Below are 8454 nucleotides of genomic sequence, written 5' to 3'. Positions count from 1 at the left end.
GCGGCAGCTGGATGTGAACAGCGCGTAGCGTTGCGCAGTTGGAGGTGAGCCGCCAGCAGTGGTGGATGTGGGGAGAGAGATGCCGGAGTTTTGTAATTTGTGATGAACTGCTATATATATTATGACTTTTGATGATATTAAGGTAAATACATTTTTTGTTCTCTATTAATATCTTTCATTTTGCTAACTATCCCTATCATTAGTTAGTGCCTTCCATAGTTTGAATCTTTTATTTAGCTGGCAGTAGTGGCGCTCGCTGTATTGCAGTAGCTTGAGCAGCGAAGATTTTTGTGAGGTAAGTGATTTGTGAAAGGTATAGTTTAATGTTAGTCAGGGCCATTCTTTTGTAGGGAATTTTGAAAGTCAGATTGCGTTGCGCTAACAAAATATTGTGTGTCAGTTTAAGCACAGTCCTGTATAATTGTTCAAAGGGGACGTTTCAAAGTTGCTGCTGTACAAGGTAACGTTGACCACGTCACTGTATGGAGAGTGCTACGGGAGAACCAGTTGTTTCTGTACCATGTACAGCGTGTGCAGGCACTATAAGCAGCTGATTGGCCTCCACGGGTACACTTCTGCGAATGGTTCATCCAACAATGTGTCAATCCTCATTTCAGTGCAAATGTTCTCTTTACGAATGAGGCTTCATTCCAACGTGATCAAATTGTAAACTTTCACAATCAACATGAGTGGGCCGACGAGAATCCGCACGCAATTGTGCAATCACGTCATCAACACAGATTTTCTGTGAATGTTTGGGCAAGCATTGTTGGTTATGTCTTGATTGGGCCCCATGTTCTTCCACCTACGCTCAATGGAGGACGTTATCATGATTTCATACGGGATACTCTACCTGTGCTGCTAAAACATGTGCCTTTACAAGCACGACACAACTCGTGGTTCATGCACGATGGAGATTCTGCACATTTCAGTAGAAGTGTTCGTACGCTTCTCAACAACAGATTCGGTGACCAATGGATTGGTAGAGGCGGACCAATTCCATGGCCTCCACGCTCTCCTGACCACAACCCTCTTGACTTTCATTTATGGGGGCATTTGAAAGCTCTTGTCTACGCAACCCCGGTACCAATTGTAGAGACTCTTCGTGCTCGTGTTGTGGACGGCTGTGATACAATACGCCATTCTCCAGGGCTGCATCAGCGCATCAGGGATTCCATGCAACTGAGGGTGGATGCATGTATCCCCGCTAACGGAGGACATTTTGAGCATTTCCTGCAACAAAGAGTTTGAAGTCACGCTGGTTCGTTCTGTTGCTGTGTGTTTCCATTCCATGATTAATGTGAAGAGAAGTAATAAAATGAGCTCTAACATGGAAAGTAAGCGTTTCCGGACACATGTCCACATAACATATTTTCTTTCTTTGTGTGTGAGGAATGTTTCCTGAAAGTTTGGCCGTACCTTTTTGTAACACCCTGTATAAACCCATTCCTTTGTTTTTCCTTGCCACATCCCCACATACATTTTGCAGTGTGTCTGTTTTCTGTCTGTAGTGGTTTCGACTTGATATGGCATACCCGAAGATACTTGTGGACGGTCTCCCCTACCAAACTGAGTTCACCACCACCACCACACCCACCATTATCACCATCATCGCGAACATTTGTTCGGTGCTAATTGTACAATCCGAGGCGGGAGGTGCACCATATGTCTATTGATGACAGGTGGTCCCTGGTGGACTAGCCTCCTATCCTTCCATTTCGTGTCAGCATTTTTCTTTTCTACGCTGTTCCTTATCAAGCCTTTTCCGGTTGTTTTCTACAAACAGAAATGCTCCGAAGTGGACGAGTAACCTCCAGGATGAACTGTCGAGGGTCACGGTCTCCCATTTCTTAACATTAAAGTGACACGTGGCCATATTAGCCTTAAATAGTACTTAAGGGGGGTAGGACGTCAAACGCGCCGACTTGGAGCAGGAGAGGCATAACAGGACGTTTTAATTTCCACTGTCTATATTTTTACAAATAAATTCATAAAACTTGGTCAGCATCACCAGGAAGAATTCAGGATTCACACTCATTGCAGTGGAAGTTAGTAAACATAACAAAATAAATATTTTATGTGTGAAATTTCATCATTTTTTTCACTTACTAATGGCTGCATTTGTTGCTGTAGGTACACTTTTCTTCATAAGTTAGAGATATTCTTCGATGAATTTTGCACAGCATACATACCATACTTACAGGTGTATGAAACTCTAGAATTTACTTAATTTACGAAAAAACGAATGATCTGTTGTATTTTAAACTTCATGTTTAGAAAAAAAAAAACAAAATTTTTAGTTAATTACCTCAGTTTTTACCACAATTTTTAATAGATTTGGAAAATTCTAGAGTTTCATACACCTTTAAATATGGTTTGTATGCTGTGCAAAATTCATCGAACCATCTATCTTACTTGTGAAGAAAAGTGTACCTATAGCAACAAATCTGCCATTAGTAAGTGAAAAAAATGATGAAATTTCACATGTAAAAAAAAATTATTTCGTTATGTTTTGGAACTTCCACTGCTATAGTGTGAATTCTGAATCCTTCCTGGTCATGCTAACAAAGTTTTATGAATTTATTTGTAAAAGTATAGACAGTGGAAATTAAAATGTCCTGTGGTGCCTCTCCTGCTCCAAGTCGGCCCGTTTAACGTCCTACCCCCCTTAAATCGTTTTCTTCTGATCTCCCACACAGCGACCAACTGTTCACTCAGAGTAAGCAATTTGTTTGGAAATGCGATTATTGGACATGCGGACCACATGCCTTGTTCATAGTAAACTGGCGTCTTGATAATCATGCTTCTGTACTGGTTGTGTGTGGCTCTTCAGTGATAATAACATTTCGACGTCTGTCTTGCCACGTTATTTACAGAATCCTCCTCATGTAACGCTGGCGGCATTCTTCCAGCTTTATCAGATGCCGTATGTAACATGTCAAGGATTCAGACCCGTAAAGCAGGGGGCGAACTGAATTGGGAATCTTTCTTGCCACATTTATATCACGACTGTCAAATGCTCGAGATCTTAGACTGTCGAAGTATTCTCCAGCACAATTTATTCTAATCTGAATTTCAGAACCTATATTTGGACTTAATGAGACGATGCTGCCAAGGTAAAGAAAGATGTTAGCTGTTCCGAAACGCACTCCATCGATGGTGACTCTGATATATCAGAGTCCTTCCTGAGTGAATATGTGTTGTATTGCTATTCAGTCTGAGTCTAATACTTTTGTATGCTGCCTAAAAGGCATTCAGAACTATCCCTAGTTCTTCTTCAGACTGGGATACAACTGTGTTACCTTCAGCGCAATGTGACTGAACTAATACCGCAGAGAATATTAGATTCTTTACTTTCAAAGGACTCATATTACACAGTTTTCAATCCCTGTGTGCATCTTTATACAGGATGTTTCCGGGCCACGTCTGTTCAGTATAAAATGTCAAATCAAAAACTCTTCCAGCCGTCTATATTTCCTGTTGTAATTTACTTTGCTCCCAGTTTCGGCGTTACACGACGCCAACTTCAGGTCCCCTGGCAGACGTGCAGGAATAATCCCACCTCTTGTAACATATGAGCCAGCATACGGCCATCGTATCCTGTATTCTTCTTTCATCCAACGAAGTGATCGCGTTGTTACAAAAGAGCTCTACTGATACCTGTGAGAATTCTGGCAGCTATTTAGATTTTTAAATAGGTGAGATTCTTCTTACAGATCGGTTTGGGGTATCTGAAGATGGCATGTTATAGCGCCGAAACTGGTAGCAAAGTAAAAAAAAAAATTGAAATATACTGGTGGTATTTTTGATTCGACATTTTAGTTTCCGATCCGTCTTGCAGATTAATTGTATTCCTGCAGAAATAAGGTTTTTGACCAGCGCATGACAGTAGCAGCATCTAAGAAAAATAACAATGGAGCAGTTTCACACCCTTTTTTAACACCGCGAGGAATGTTTCACCCACAGACTTGTTACCAATGACAGCTGCTATCATATCAGTGTGAAGCAATTTTAAGAAAGCAATAAATTTCCGTGGAAAACAAAATAGAGCCGTGGTCTACCATACACTGTACTACTGTTTTTTCTCCAGCAGTGCTCATTTTGGTACGGTGTGCTGACGAGTGCGTCGCCTAAACAAGTGCATTAGCCCATTCAGCCTGTACGATTCAATACAATCGCAAAGAAGTTCTCGTATACACCATTATCTTTAGCGTCACTACTGTCGTTCGCTCTCAAGAGTCAGTCTTCCCGCTTGGGTTAGGCGGTATTTTATTAGACTGCACACTGCATACGGTAATTTGGAAGCGGCAGAGTCTGCTGGCCTCATGTACCTCATTATTAACGGCGTTCGTCTGGAGAACGGATGGCCTACGCGAGCCGCTGCCAGAAACACGTGTTAGCAGCTATGTGGAGAGCACACGTGGGGCCCACGTTACAGTGCTGCAGCCAACCGCCGTCGGCCCAGCGGTCACTTGGGATTACCTCCACCCCCTCCCTCACATCTGGCCGCGGTCCTCATCCGTGCTTTACGGCGTCGTAAACAAACCGGCGCACATGTATGGCCGCTCGTATATATTTCTCACGTCCGGGCAAAAATTCGGACTGCTAGTGGTCGGTCGTAGCCTTTCGCCGTATGTGTCAAAACCCTCTGTGACAAGTGTTCCATTCTGTTTCCTGAAATACGGTGTACGCGTTCGGGAACAGGGTAGCCCCTAGTATTATTTTATTTGCCTCATAGTACGTGCAACTATAGTCACACATAAACTTTACAGCGCTGTTATACAGAATGTTGACCTCTGCTGATAAATTAAAATTTAAAAGAGCAATTATACCTCACATCAGCTGTCATTCTTCCACGTGCAACTTCATCTGCTGAATTCATTATGAATTTATACAGTGCAGTAGCTCTTTAAAGCAACTTTCGCAGTCGTTGGAAGAATGCATGGGTCACCTATCTGCAACCGATCCCCGAAACCCCTGTCCAGTATTCCAGACACTCATTTATTGTAGAAACTTAGAACATATTCTGAGCTCAAACGTTCCCAAGTGTATCGAACAGAATAACATCCTCTGCGCGCACCAGAATAGTTTCCTAAAACATTAACCATGTGAAACCGTGAGCGCTTTTCGCTCATGTCATCCTGAAAACATATCTATGCATGTACATATAAATGTTAATTAGCAATTGTTAAGTTTTGACACATTCTATTTTGGTACTTGGAAAATAAGGCACAACATGTTACCGCATGAACTGTGTGATCCTTGTTGATCTCAAATGGTATGGGTAACGTTTAATGTCAACTTGACCATTTCAATGGTGCGTTTAATAAATAAAGAATCCTGAAAATCATGGCTCAAGGCAGCTGGATGGATGCGTTATTTCTTGACTTCAGAAAAGCCTTTGACACATTACGTCCCCTACATTTATTATCTAAAGTATAATCATATGTCATCCCAAGAAAAATTTTTGACTGTATTGTGTATTTCTTAATAGGGCGGACGCAGCGTGTTGTGATGGATGGAGAGTGATCGACAGATGAAGATGTAAAATATGCCGGGTTACTAAAGGTTTGAGTCGACGGTCTATCAAAAGATCTTGGCATGGTATGCAAATAATATATATTTGTTGTGTATAAAGTAATGTATCCAGGAAGGATAAGCTAGAGAGAAGACATAATTACTTCACAAAAATCTGAAAAGAGCTAGCCTGGGATGGCTTGACTAGTGAAATGTAACTAATAGTTCTAGTTGACTTTGTCTGTGAACTCCTGGGAGAAACAGCTCCTTTTTTTATCAGATCAGGTTGATTGTAGTGACCCAATTCCAAGATCACTATTATCGTGATAATACTCCCTAATACTTTTACTTTTATTTTTGCTTTTGGTCTCAAACAGCCAATACATACTGAATTGATAATAATTAGAAAAAAAATACATAATGATTAGAATTAGTAAGTAAAAATAAATGAGAACAGGTGTCGGATTGTGGATATAGAAATTGTAGATATCTAAGAAATTTCACACAAGATTTATTAAGCCATGAATGAGTGGATAATACTGTACACAAAGCAATAGATATTCATATAATTCAAATTGATCACCACGTAGAAATAAAATAAATCAATTGCTCAGTAACATTTGAGGACTGAACGTCTTAGCTACGCATAATGATTCAGAGTAAAGGGTTGTAGCAGCGATCTGATGTTATGAGTATAGGGTAATATAAACAGCAGCAGAAAATGGTGTAACGGGAGTAGGATTCGCTACGAATAGACAGGTAGCGCAGATGATGAGTTACTGTGAACAGTTCAGTGATAAAGTTGTTCTCATCAGAGTCGATGGCGAACTAACTCCGATATCTATAGTTCAGATATATCTGCCGACGTCGCAAGCGGAAGATGAAGAGATGGAGGAAGTATATGAGGATACTGAACGGGTAATTCAGTACGCAAAGGAAGTTGAAAATCTATTGGTCATTGGGAACAGGAATGCGGTTGCAGGAGAAGGAGTAGAAGAAAGGACTGCCGGAGAATATGGGCTTTTACTCAGGCATGAGAGAGGAGAAAGACTGAGTTTTGTAATAAATTTCCACTAGTAAGGATAATGATCCGAAACATAGCAGTCTTCTCTGTACGGCGTGGAAACAAGACAACGGGGTATCTACGATGGATTAGCCTGCAATGTCTCCAGATTCAAATCCTATCGCAATGTTTGGTCGAATTTTAACAAAACACTTAAAGGAAAGCCAATATATATTGTGAAGCAGCTTTCATATAAAATCAGGACAATACGGAGATCGTTAGCGAGAGAATATGTAGAAATCTCGTGAAAAGCATGGCAAAAAGGGGCCAAGCTATAATCGATGATGGCGGCAACTGGATTAACTACTTGGTAACTGCAATCAGTAATGACGTGTATTTTCATGTAAACGTATATTTATAGCAGTGTCTTTTATTTGATACAGATGGCGTACACTTTCTTGTGGAAGTGACTGTTCGTTAAATTTATTTAATTTGACTTGTCACTCGACAGTAACACTATAACACTACCACTCGTCACATGTGACGCAGCATGTGGAGGTTGCTGTGTGTGGACCGGTTACTCCTGTAACCAAAATTATCTGAAGATGGTTCAAGAGGAACCGAAACCGGTCATGTGAATAAACATTTTTGCAATCAAGACGGATTATAAGCAACACTGCAGAACCACTGATTGCGGTTATCCCAGCAGACGTTGTGTCTGTTTTTTGCCAAGACAGTTTTGCATTTTATTCACCAATACCAGAGACTCATTTTCAAACATTTTGCAACAAGCGTACGTTAATAATTTCGCTGTGGAAATGACCATAACTTCAAATCTTCCTCTTTGCAAAATTATGAAACAGAAAATAAAGCTTGTAACGTTTCCTATGTCAGAGGTGGATAAAAATAGTTGAACCCCCATTCAATCATACCTCAAATTCGTTTGAGGATTTCATCAATGTAATGTGACGAGTTTCAGCGTGTGAAGTCAAACTCCAGGTTTCTGGAATGTGCTAGCATGTTTTTCTATGTGCCATGTAAATAGTGACAAGTCAAATAAATCTTCACAATAGAGAATTTATTACGCAATCACAAAAGACTTTCACAGTGGTGTTGCCAGCCTGTAGTTTCATGGCACATTCAGAACATAAAAGTATTGGCGGTCTACACAATGGCCAGACTGGAATTTAAACCACCACCCTTCTGAAAGCGAGACCATGGTCTTACAATCGCTCGGTATTTTTCATAGGTATATCTGTCACAAATCACAAATTTTGTTTATTGCTGTGCCTAAAAAACGCTACAAAACAGTGTCATCACCTTCGTGAGACAAAAGTACTGCCTTATACTGAGTGAATATTACTAATCCAACTCAATTTGGAGTTTAGCTTAGGTTCCTTGCAAATGTGTGGCATGAGAGATATGAGATGAATGATTAAACAACGCTGTTTGAGTCTCCTCAAGCCAGCCGGAATATTGCTCACGTTCCAACATGCTGAGCAAGGGACAGGAAAATATAGGGAGGGACAACTATGTGAAGCGAAAGTAGCGAATTCAAACTTGTAACTCTCCCGCTCGGCAACGAAGTTTCCGTTCGACGATGCATTCCTTCCGGAACTCCATATCGGAAAAACTTCCACGCGCCGCGTAGGCAGGCCGTATCTCAAGTGCGATAGAAGGCTGGCGTTTGGCCGTCGCTTGCCCAGTCGATAGTGGGAGCCACCGTATAGTGTCTCAGTATCTGTCTCGAGAGGGACCCCCTGAAATGCAGCTAGTAGACTATATACCACAACTGTTCATGATCAAGATTTGTTTTATTAAATAAAATTTTTTGATGTAAAAAAACTGACAAAATTTTCATTACACAATTAAAGCACGATGATTAGATTCTGTTGCTTCCTACAACCATCTTGAGGTTGTTCAAATAGAAAGAA

This window comes from Schistocerca piceifrons, chromosome 6 (assembly GCF_021461385.2).
Source record: "Schistocerca piceifrons isolate TAMUIC-IGC-003096 chromosome 6, iqSchPice1.1, whole genome shotgun sequence".
Lineage (NCBI taxonomy): Eukaryota > Metazoa > Arthropoda > Insecta > Orthoptera > Acrididae > Schistocerca > Schistocerca piceifrons.
Note: the sequence above shows the minus strand (reverse complement) of the source record.